The sequence below is a fragment of the Lipotes vexillifer genome, unplaced genomic scaffold, assembly GCF_000442215.2.
Source record: "Lipotes vexillifer unplaced genomic scaffold, Lipotes_vexillifer_v1.1 scaffold1088, whole genome shotgun sequence".
NCBI lineage: Eukaryota > Metazoa > Chordata > Mammalia > Artiodactyla > Lipotidae > Lipotes > Lipotes vexillifer.
The window spans coordinates 573157-584646 of record NW_006779738.1 but is presented as its reverse complement, the minus strand read 5'-3'; the positions used below and the strand labels follow the sequence as shown (position 1 = coordinate 584646).

Below are 11490 nucleotides of genomic sequence, written 5' to 3'. Positions count from 1 at the left end.
CTTACAATGATAGGGAAAGATGTGATTTATCTTTTTTTTAATTTGTAATTTAATTTTTATTTTTGAGGTAATTGTAGATTCATATGTAATGTTAAGAAATAACAGAGTCCTTCTGTACTGGAAAGATGTGATTCAAAAAGAGAAGGGCATAGGAATCCTGGGAAATTTCAGGCCATCTCAGACATTTTGCTGATAACACCTATAGTGACTTAGACACGTATACTATCAATTGTTTTAAAAGAAAAATCTTTTAGTGTTTTAGTACTTACATATTCTCAAGTAGAATTAGTAGCTGGTTTCTTACCTATTTCTTGATTTAAACGCATATAGAGCAACTGTGTGATTTAACAAGGAAGGAGATGCTTTTATGTCTTTTTCAAGTGGCTCATTGAAGTGACCTTTTCTGGGTGGTGGTCGAAGTCAGCACAGACATGGGTAATCTTTTCCATGTCAGCACGTCAGTGCCAGCCCTTTCAGCCTGGACCCCGGGGGAATGATGTGTTCCATTTTGTAAATGACATCACAGTCTTTCAACTGAACAATTAGTCACCCTGCTCGTGTTTTGTCTTATTATGTTTTGTTTTTTTGTTAAGACAAATATTTGAAATGTAAGCAACAGCTTGTTCCAGGGCAGAGGTGTGAGAGGTTTGGGAGTGACTGTTGGCAGGGACTATGGAAAGGAGAGGCTGGTGGCTACAGGAGGACCTGTGTGCCTGTTTTATCCTGGGACTGTTGCCTTAGTGTAACATTTTGTATCATCTTTCAGAATGTTTCAAAATGGAAGTTTAGGGCCAGTGGATATGTTGGTTCAAAAGTAAGCCAGAGAGAATCTCTGCATGTTACAGCTCTTCAAAGATACTCAAACCTCTTATTTTTGTTCAGCTGGAGTCCTGTCTTTTGCTGCGTCTGTCGTCTTTTTCCTCACATTTTTTTTTTTTTTTTTTTTTTCTTGCGTTATGCGGGCCTCTCACTGTCGTGGCCTCTCCCATTTGCGGAGCACAGGCTCCGGACGCGCAGGCTCAGCGGCCATGGCTCACGGGCCCAGCCGCTCCGCGGCATGTGGGATCCTCCCGAAACGGGGCACGAACCCGCGTCTCCTGCATCGGCAGGCGGACTCTCAAGCACTGCGCCACCAGGGAAGCCCTTCCTCACATTTTTGGTAGTACTCTGGAAAGAAATGTCTGTCTTCTTCCTTGAGGTTTTCAGTCTACATTTAAGGTCTTGATGATACCTGTGAGGTAGATAGAGATGCACTCTGCTTTTAGCCTTGGGGAGATTTTTCCTAATAGTCCAGTAGTAATAGCATTTTCCAACCTCAAACTTATGTTTCTTCCTCAAATGATTGTTTTCAGGATAAATATGAGGCAGGCTTGTCCTGCGTTACTTGGGGTCAGCATTTTACTTAAGATCTTCCTTTTTAACATATACAACTCGGTTTAAAATGATGCAGGTTTGGTGAGAACTAAGAAATCTATAGCCTGTAGTTGAATAATAGAAAAAAAGTTAAGGCAATGAAAAGATCTACAGCATCCAGCGTTTTGCTTAATTCCCTGTTTATAGCACCTGTTTCTCTAGGTTAGCAGATGAGAATTCTAGAACCTGTGGCACCTGCCTTGTCCCACCAAGACAGAGTGGACTTACTTTTCCAACAGTAACTTAAGGTACTCTGTGCTTTTCTAAAAACGAGGCATCTCTGTGCTGCCGGTCTGCAAGCTTCCATCTAAGCTGTGGTCCTGCATGCTTGCTGTCAGAGCAAGTTGACCCCTTAAGAAAAGACGTGTCCTCAAGAGTAGTGCTGGTGATTCGTCTGAGCCTGTTAACGGGACTCTGTATGTCTCTGTGATAGGCAAAGAGGCATGTGTGTTCCTGAACAATGCTAAGTTAAGGCATAAAGTCGATTTTGGTTCCTTTAATAAGAGGAAAGGTCTCTGATAACCTAACTTTATTCCCAGAGTTGGTATTTTAGCTGTAGGCATATTTGGCCAGTTAATATGTACTCTGGTGAGTCAAATAACAGAACTTTGTTTTCTCCTCCTATTTTTTGTTTGTTTGTTTTTTGCTGTACGCGGGCCTCTCACTGCTGCGGCCTCTCCCGTTGCGGAGCACAGGCTCCGGACGCGCAGGCTCAGCGGCCACGGTTCATGGGCCCAGTCGCTCCGTGGCATGTGGGATATTCCCGGACCGGGGCACGAACCCGTGTCCCCTGCATCGGCAGGCGGACTCTCAACCACTGCGCCACCAGGGAAGCCCTCCTCCTATTTTTTTAAGGTATGTAATACAGGGAGAGAAGTAACTTGTCCTGGGTCATAGAAACCTTGAGCAAAGGACGCATGACTTTTCTTCTGTCATCCAGAAAAATATTTGTCCACACCACAGGTTTGCCCTGATCAGTCTATCATCAGGCAGATTCACACACATCACATATTTGGGGAGCAGCTGAAGAGCAATTATTGACGTGAAAAACAAGAGCCAAAACAAAAGAAAACAAAAACAGAAACACAAAGAATTTCTGTGTGTGTGCCAAATGATGTACCCTTATATTTCCCCTTCTGTTGTAAGGCAAAACTGTCTTTTCAGGTGACATCACCCATAGTGGACCAATTTGATTCATTTTCCTACAACTTTTCCATTATAGTTCATTTTTCTTGGAGTCCTACTATAGACATGAACTTACAAATGTTGTAATCTAACCTATCATGGATGAGTATTTCTTTTTGAGTCTTATCTTGTGATGCAAAATAGTAATAGTAATAACGGTAAGAAAAAGAAGAAAAATGGTAATATTAGTAATAGCTAACATTTACTTAGCTTATTATGTCTAGGCATTGTTCTATATGTTTACATATATTAATAATCGTAAGGTGCTATTATTGTCCCCATTTGACAGGTGAAGAAACAGAGGCCCAGAGAAATTAAGAAATTTGCCCCAGTTTTATAGTTGGCAGAGAGGGGTTCAAATATTGCATTCCAGCTGTAGATATTTCGCCATTAATCACTATGCTGTGTTTCCAGAGGTCCTAATTATTTTAGAACATTTGTTTGTTCCCTGTTGCATCATCAGTGAGAGCTTTGCTTTTTGTTTGCATCTTCTCAGGTGGTCTTGGTGTTTTGGTCTTTGAGTAGACCCAGTCAACAGCATCTAGTTTCTTGCCTAGGTTCTGAAGAATGTGGGAAATATCAATACAAGAGTAAAGCAGATGAAAGATTAGAACATCACGTTTATTACTGACAGGGGACCTATCCTTGTGTGCAGCATGTTCCCAAGAGGAAGAAAGGGCAGAGCTGAGCCAGGCGTGCCTACTTTTCCCCAAGTTTCCCAGTCAGCTGGTTCAGGTTGGCTCCTGGGGGTGGCGAGAGTGATGGGGCAGAGGGAGGCCTGGAGTGGGTGGTCGGGGAGAATCCTTCCCGACAGAAGCCAGGAATGGTGAGAAAGGGCCGTTCTTTAACGTTAGAGATGTGAGTTGATCAAGTCGGGAATCTAGCGAAAAGTTAACATTACTGTTAGAATTAGGAAATAGGACAGGTGGCTGTGATGTTTGGGAATAGTTTTGTGGTTTGGTGGGAAAATTGCGTGTTGGTATAAATATAGTTGGAATCCTGCGTTTGTATTAAATTGTTGCATGTCTCACTGCTCACCGATGTCTAGGATTTAAAAGCGTATCCCTCTGGAACTAGGTCCTGTTGTTTCCTTTCTGTGTCTTTGAAGTGTTTTGTCTTTTCCCTTATGTTTTCAATGGTGTTGCTTACGTATTTCGTTTATTACTGACAGCGTGACCTATTATTGTGCTTTAGAAGGCATTGTTGTCTTAGGGAATGTTATATGATACGAGTAGTTATTCTGTTTATTTAGAAAAACACCTCAGATCTCAAAGCAATTTAGAGACCTCAGAATACAGCCTCTGTATAGGCGTTTTTGACAGAGAACTTAGTAGATTTAGAGAGAACTTGTTCCCTATTGTAATCACCATTTAAGAGTGTTTGAAACAGGGTTGCTGCTTTTGGGGGATAGACCAGAAGTGATTATTGGTGAAATGCATTGTGCTTAAAAGTGACAAGACAGTGTAGGAGGCCAGGTTTTAATTTCTAGAGGTGTCATCTAGAATAGAGTGGGGAGGGCATTTGTGTCACCTAGTGATTTAATAACAATTACGTGCAAACGGTAAGGATTTGTCCAAAGCTTCCGTAAAATGTTACCTAAAACATGTTGCCAAATTCTCTTCCTTTTTCATGGTTTTGGAATGCTATTTGGTGTATAGCTTGAATGAGAAGCCTTTGGTGACAAGAAGGCAACAGAAGAAAAATAGTGATAGCTAATGTCTATTTGCACTCAACAGTGTGCCGAGAACTGTGCCAGCCACTCTAATTCTTCTTTCAGTTCTGTGACGTATTCTGCAGGTATAGAATCACAGGCTTTCAGGGGTGAAGTTACTTCCCCAGGGTCACACAGCTCATTGGTGATAAAAAGCTGTAAACCCAGCTCTGCTGACATGTTATAACATGTGTCCCTGAAAGGGAGAGGTGATGGGTGGTGCTTTATCTACCTGATTTTAATTTGGTCGAGAAAAGAAAGCTGGCAAATCCTTAAATATCCGTATGTTAACTGAAAAATAATCTAATACTAGAAATGTAGTACTTTATGGACTTTTATGCACGTTGGAGGTGGATGTTTTTTGTTTGTTTGTTTGTTTTAACCCAAAGTGTGTTTATTGGGATGGTTTCCCATTCATCTTGATTCAGGCTGTTTTTAGTGCTGCTTCCATCTGAAGGAGCATCCTCTGTAAGCCTTGCTTTTCCTCCTGTAGGCTGGCAGAGGACAGTAGAGCAGCCAACACCCAAAACTACTGTTTGTGCATGGCTAAAGACGGTGATGATCTTAGAGCATCCTGGGCATTTCACATCTATGCGATAGGAATTGGGGCTCTGCACCAGGCACTTCTTGTGTTTCCTCTTCTCTTCTGGAGAGGAATGAAGGACATCCTTTGCGAGAGGCATGTTCTCCTGTGGAGGTCATCACTGCCGGAAAGGGACGTGGATGGTTTGATGTTAGTGCTTTTGTTCCTTTTGAATTTCACTGTGTTTGCTGTAGTAAGATTTGTCTTTTAATATTTCCTGAATGATGGACTTTGGTTGAAGGCCTGTGTTCAAGGGCTCAATGGGCAGAGGCATCCTAGATCTCTGTCAGGGAGTTGAAGCACTCCTATCCTGGTGGTCCAGCCGACTGGGTGGAGAGAGGCTGGGCCGGGGCACGGAGGTGGCATTTAATGTCAGTTAGTGCAGAATTCTTAGGATTCATATGCTGAGAGGTTCTTATTCTGTCTTGATCCACAAAACACAGTGAAATAAAAACCAGAGGGCTTTGGATTGAAGCTTTTTTTCCCCCTCTCTCTGTACATTGGTTTGGCCAAAAAGTTTGTTTGGGTTTTTCCATAAGATGTTACAAAAAACTCGAACGAACTTTATGGCCAAACCAATCTTTTTACTGAAGTGTTGTTGATTTACAATGTTGTGTCATTTTAGATCTACAGCACAGTGATTCAGTTATATATTCTTTTTCAGGTTCTTTTCCTTTTTTAGGTTCTTATAAAATACTGAGTAGAGTTCCCTGTGCTATATGTAGGTCCTTGTTGGTTATTTTATATATAGTAGTGTGTATCTGTTAATCCCAAACCCCTAATTTCCCCCCCCCCCTCCCCCACTTTCCCCTTTGGTCACCATAAGTTTGTTTTCTATGTCTGTGGGTCTATTTCTGTCTTGCAAATAAGTTCATTTGTATCTTTTTAAAAAAGATTCCACATGTGAGTGATACCATATGATATTTGTCTTTCTCTGTCTGGCTTTGTTCACTTAGTATGATAATCTCTAGGTCCACCCATGTTGCTGCACATGGTATTATTTCATTCTTTTTTATGGCTGAAGCTTATCACGTAAACTGAAGTGCCTCAGTGAACCTCCATGGGCTTCAAATCTAATCACCATCCCTGCATCCCACACACTGGGCAGACGATGAACTTGCTGGGTGTCACAGAGCATTTTCCCCAGCACCATCCCTGTTTGCTCATGTATAAGAATTGTAGCCTGGCAAAATACCCTTCCTTTTTTTTAGAGCTCTGCCCTCTGCCTGTACAATGCAATCTAGATGCTTTCTTTAGTGTCATAATATATGTTGTTAATTTTAAAGGTAAATAAAGTGTTGAAATATTACATTGCTCTAAGAAAAATAACTGAAACTCATCATGAAAAGAGACTATCTTTTATTTATGCTGGTTGACAAACTGAACTGGAAAACATCAAACTTAAATTGTGGCTAGCATAAACAGAGAGAGGGAAATGTAACCTTAGTGATGGGTTCAAAACCTTTTAAAATAAATATTTCCAATATTATCCCTAATACAACCTGATTTATTTAAGAGGGAGTGTTGAATTTAATCTCTCCTCTACATATCACAATTATAGTAGTTTTAGACTTGTTGTCCAATCATGTAATGGCAAATAGCTTTAGGAAAATACAGTAAACACCAAGGGGGGAAAGCGGGGGTTGGGAGGGGTGGTGGTGGGATGAATTGGGAGATTGGGATTAACATATATACATTAATATGTATAAAATAGCTAACTAGTAAGAACCTGCTGTATAAAAAATAAACTAAAAATCAAATAAAAAAAAGAAAAATACAGTAAAAGCAACACCCAGCAATCACTTGAAGTGCATAAGTAAGCCTCTTAAAATTATACTTTTTTTTCCAAATGGAGATACTTTCAAGGACTTGTCTTTGAAAGTAGAGACATACTCAGTTTTTAAAAAACAAGCTTATCTCTTTACCAAATGTAGATTTAGTCCTACCCGTGATAGTTGGCTTAATAGAAGTCAGTTGCATACTGGGATGTTTTTATTTTTTAAATGATACTCTAAAAATTTGACTGCTTATAATTTGGAGCATACTTGCTTTTCATTGTATACAGGTTAAATCTGTGGTAATTTTAAGATGAACGTGATTTTAGTTTGATGATTGGGGATTATGAGATTTGTTTATGTAGCTGATTGAATTGTTTTACCTCTAAGCAGCTTTATACAAAAAAAATCAAAGAGCTGTATATTTTGCTCATTTTAAAAATCTGCTTTTCCCTGTTTATTTTTTAAGCCAGTTAAATGCCTTTCTGAACAAGAGTGGGTAAAGCAAGTGAATAAGTGCTTTTCAAAACTTCCTGAATACATTTAATTCGTATTGATGAGATGTATGTGAATCCATGATGGAGAGCCCATCATTAGCTTCAGGGGGCGGACATGGTTAATTAATTAATATCATACCTTTTTGTTTTACCCACATAAATTCCCCCTGAGGCCAGAAGTTTGTTAATCTCTACAGAATGCAGTATATGGCGATAAATACAGAAAGTGCATTTTCATGTTACCCAATGAAGGGGGATTTATGTGGCATTAGAAGCATCCACAGCCAGGCAGTATGGCCCTGAATGTCCTGTATGAGGCTTGTGTCCATAGCATCGTAGTCATTGCCTAAGTAAGTAGTTATGTGTTGTCAAGCCTTTCTCACTCCTCATGCCCTCCTACCAGTCTTGTTTCACTTGGCTTTTTCAAAGGAGACACCATGAATACCTATTTCCTTTGCCACGAGTCAGGGTGGTGGTGGACCAATCTCTTAGCATCTCTGGGACTCCTAATGCTGTGAGGTGATAGGAAGCCTGTTAACTCCAGGAGGTGCGAAACAAGGGGAGGTCTTTTTCACTGCTGACCCAGTGTTCTGTAGCTTGTTTCTAACTAATTAATTTTAGGTAGCAACTTCTGTATTCCATATGATGTCTTAGTCCGTTTGGGCTGCCGTAATGGAATAGCACACATTGGGTAGCTTATAAGCACAGAAATTTATTTCTCAGTTTTGGAGGCTGGAAGTCTGAGATCAGGGTGCCGGCATAGTTGGGTGAGGGCCCTCTTCTGGGTCACAGCTTCTCATTGTGTCCTCATGTGGCAGGAGGGGCTGGCTCTGAGTTCCATGGGATCTTTTTTATAAGGGTGCTAATTCCATTCATGAGGGCCCCACCCTCATGACCTAATCACCTCCCAGAGCCCCCACCTCCTAACACCATCACATTGGGGATTAGGGTTCTAACATGTGAATTTGAGGGGGGACACAAACATTCAGACCATAGCATATGAAAAGTTGTGAACAGAGGAGAGAAAATTTTGAATGCTAGAAATTATGCTTGAATGTATTTCAACACTGAAGGCATTTTTGTTTACTGCATCATCCATAGGGTGTTTGGTATAAGCCGTGCATCACTGTTATTTTTATTAGCTTTCACAGTAGGATAGGATATTGAAGGAGAAAGCAGGAAATCTACAGGAGAAGAGTGTGAAGAGTGAAGAAACACCGTCTTGCAGTAGGGCAGGTGTATGTGTTAAGAAGAAATAGCCTGAGATAATTCCTATATTTCCATGAATACTGTAAATTACTGTTTGATGAGTGTCTGTGCTCCAATTCATTTTAATACCCCAAATGTATTTAACTATATTGTAAGAACACGTTGCTAGATTGGAACTTAGACTTTTTTAGAGGTTCATAGATGGCTTTATCCTTCTTGAAACTTGGGCGAGCATAACTCCATCAGTTGAACATAACTTATTGTTATTTTGGGGAGAGAAGTTTATGACATAAATGATCACTTTAGGTATGTAAGTAGCTTTTACTTTTTCTCATGATCTTATTCAGTAATTTTGTATTAGTTATTGATGGGTTCTTATTAGGTGACTTTCTATACCCTCCTTCCATTGGGTGAATTTCTGATGAATGTTTACTGGATTTTTTTTCATATTACATGGCTAGAACTTAGCATGTGTGTCGTGCATGAGTCAAGTGTGATGGCTTTTGGTCTCGCCATTCTTAGCTTGGTAGTCTTATACTTCTTTTTTAAAAAATTTCTATAGTAAAGATATATGTATATATTTTTATTGAGGTATAGTTAATTTACATTGTGTTAGTTTCAAGTGCACAGCAAAGTGATTCAGTTATATATATATATATATTCTTTTTCAGATTCTTTTCCATTATAGGTTATTACAAGATACTGAGTATAGTTCTCTGTGCTATACAGTACATCCTTGTTGTTTGCCTGTTTTATATACAATAGTGTGTATCTGTTAATCCCAAACTCCTCATTTATCCCCCACCCCACCCCACCCCATCCGCTTTAGTAACCATAAGTTTTCTGTGTCTGTGAATCTATTTCTGTTTTGTAAATAAGTTCATTTGTATCATTTTAAAGATTCCACAAATAACTGATATTATATGATATTTGTCTTTTTTGTCTGACTCACTTAGTATGATAATCTCTAGGTCTCTCCATGTTGCTGCAGATGGCATTACTTCATTCTTTTTTGTGGCAGAGTAGTATTCCATTCTCTCTGTATATACCACATCTTCTTATTTATATATATTTTTGGAGTGTCCCTTGGAATGATATGCCCTTTTAGATATCACTTGTTTAGAAATTCTGCAGATCCAAACTTTAATTTAAATGTGACTCTCTCAACCACTAACAATACCAACTGTAGATAGGTAGGTCGATAAGCACATGAACTGTCAAACAAAGTTGGATTTTCAACTCTGTCAGAGGTAACAGTATTAGCCTAAAGGTTCAGTAGTCCTTTGCTTTAATCCCCTGCCTGGAAACCTGGATCGTACATCCTACTTGACAGTTCTGTGTGATGTTTTGCCATTTAGATAATTACCAGCAAAGTACCAAAGAATGAGAAACATTTTGAAGTTCTAGGTAAGCTGTCTGAAATTTGCAGGAATAATAGCTTTCTGCTCCTACCCTCAAGATCCCCAGAGCCTTCCAGCTTCTAGGAGGAAGGTGCTCTCATATTGAGCCCACTGAATTTTGCAGTTCCTTCTTTTAACAAGAAAATCTACCTCCCACCATTGATGGAAGCTGATTTTATAATCTCCTACATCTTTGCTTTCTTTAAGACAGTAAATAACCCAAGCCCTACCAGCTAGAGAAAAGAAAACACATAATTTAAATGGAAGAAAAAATGGTACCCAGTTTTTCTTGATTGATTGCGATGCATTCCACTTCACGTCTGTATCTTTGCCTCATTTTGTTTTTTGTTGGGTTTTTTTTTTGTATGCAAAAGATTTGGTGTGAATTCTGCATTTAAATTATTTTGTAAATCATTTCATTTGCTGAGAATGACAGTGTCTTGAATTTAGTCAGTAAACATTTATTGAGGACGCACAAAAGATGGGCCTACTGGTCAGTGCTGGGCATAGGTACATGAAGTCCTAAGTAGCTGACCTTCAGGGACTCATGGGGAACACACTGAGTATGCATTTTCCTTGATTATTAGAGCTGCCAACGTTTAGTTTTTGGAATATTCTGAAGTAAGCTTATCCTTAGAGAAAAACCTTTATTTTCCAGCAAAAGCAAGTCTCCTTTCTGCATCTGTGCCTTTGCTGACAGACACAAATTCTTAGATAGTAAAGTCATGGAATCATAAGTGCCAGATGGAACTTTCAAAATGGATCTTTGAATTTTCTTCTGCCACTCACCACGCCTCCTACATCAACCCTTTGACTCTATCTGGACAGAATCCACAATACTTGCCAGAAAGCGGCTTTGGCTATTAGTAAGTTATGGTATTTAATTCTTTCATGAATTCCTTTCCATGCAGAGCCTATGAAATACTCCAACATTTATATCTGAAATATCTGTTCAGTGCAAATTGGCTTGTCATTGAATCTCAGGTGTCAAAATAATTTTTTACGTACTCTCTATTGGCATGATCTCAAAGTTCTTAACTGAGAAAATGAATTGAAATATGTAAATTGAAATGTTAATGTAAACATACTCATAATTGTAAATTACTTTTCTTTTTGCTGTGAATATTAAACAGGTGGTGGATTCAAGGGTAATATTCTAGAGACTGGAAAACATTTCCAGGTAGTCTGTAAATGCAGAAATTAAGAACACTTTATTCAGTCACTTTTTCATTCAGTAACATTTAGTGATGGCTTCTCATCTCTAGACATTGCAGTGAATGTAGGGGAATCAAAGTTGGCATATGTGGCCACTGTCATGAGGAAGCTCACGGTTTTGTGACTTTTTTTTTTTTTTTGCTGTGCCATGTGGCTTGCGGGATCTTAGTTCCCCAACCAGGGATCGAACATATGTTCTTGGTAGTGAAGCCACGGAGTCATAACCACTGGACTGCCAGGGAATTCCCTTGTGTTGTGTTTTTTAATGCCCAAGAGTCTAGTTAATTTTTAAAGTAGCTTATGGATGCTGTATCCTCTGTACTCTAAATGATACAGGTGGTTGAAAGCTCTAACTTACCCCACCTTGAGATTTGGGGTCCACTTGGTATCTTCTTTGAGGGGTCTTGATTCAGAAGCCCGTGCATCCTCTCCACAATTCTGACTGGTTGGTAAAGGATTAGGTTTTACTGTTAGATCTCTTTCTCTCCACCGCAGTCCATAT

General features: G+C 39.5%; 1 pseudogene; it reads right to left on the bottom strand.

The window, feature by feature from the left end:
• Nucleotides 1-4744: 4744 nt before the first annotated feature.
• On the bottom strand, nt 4745-4992 carry LOC103079201 (40S ribosomal protein S27 pseudogene; annotated as a pseudogene).
• Nucleotides 4993-11490: the final 6498 nt, after the last annotated feature.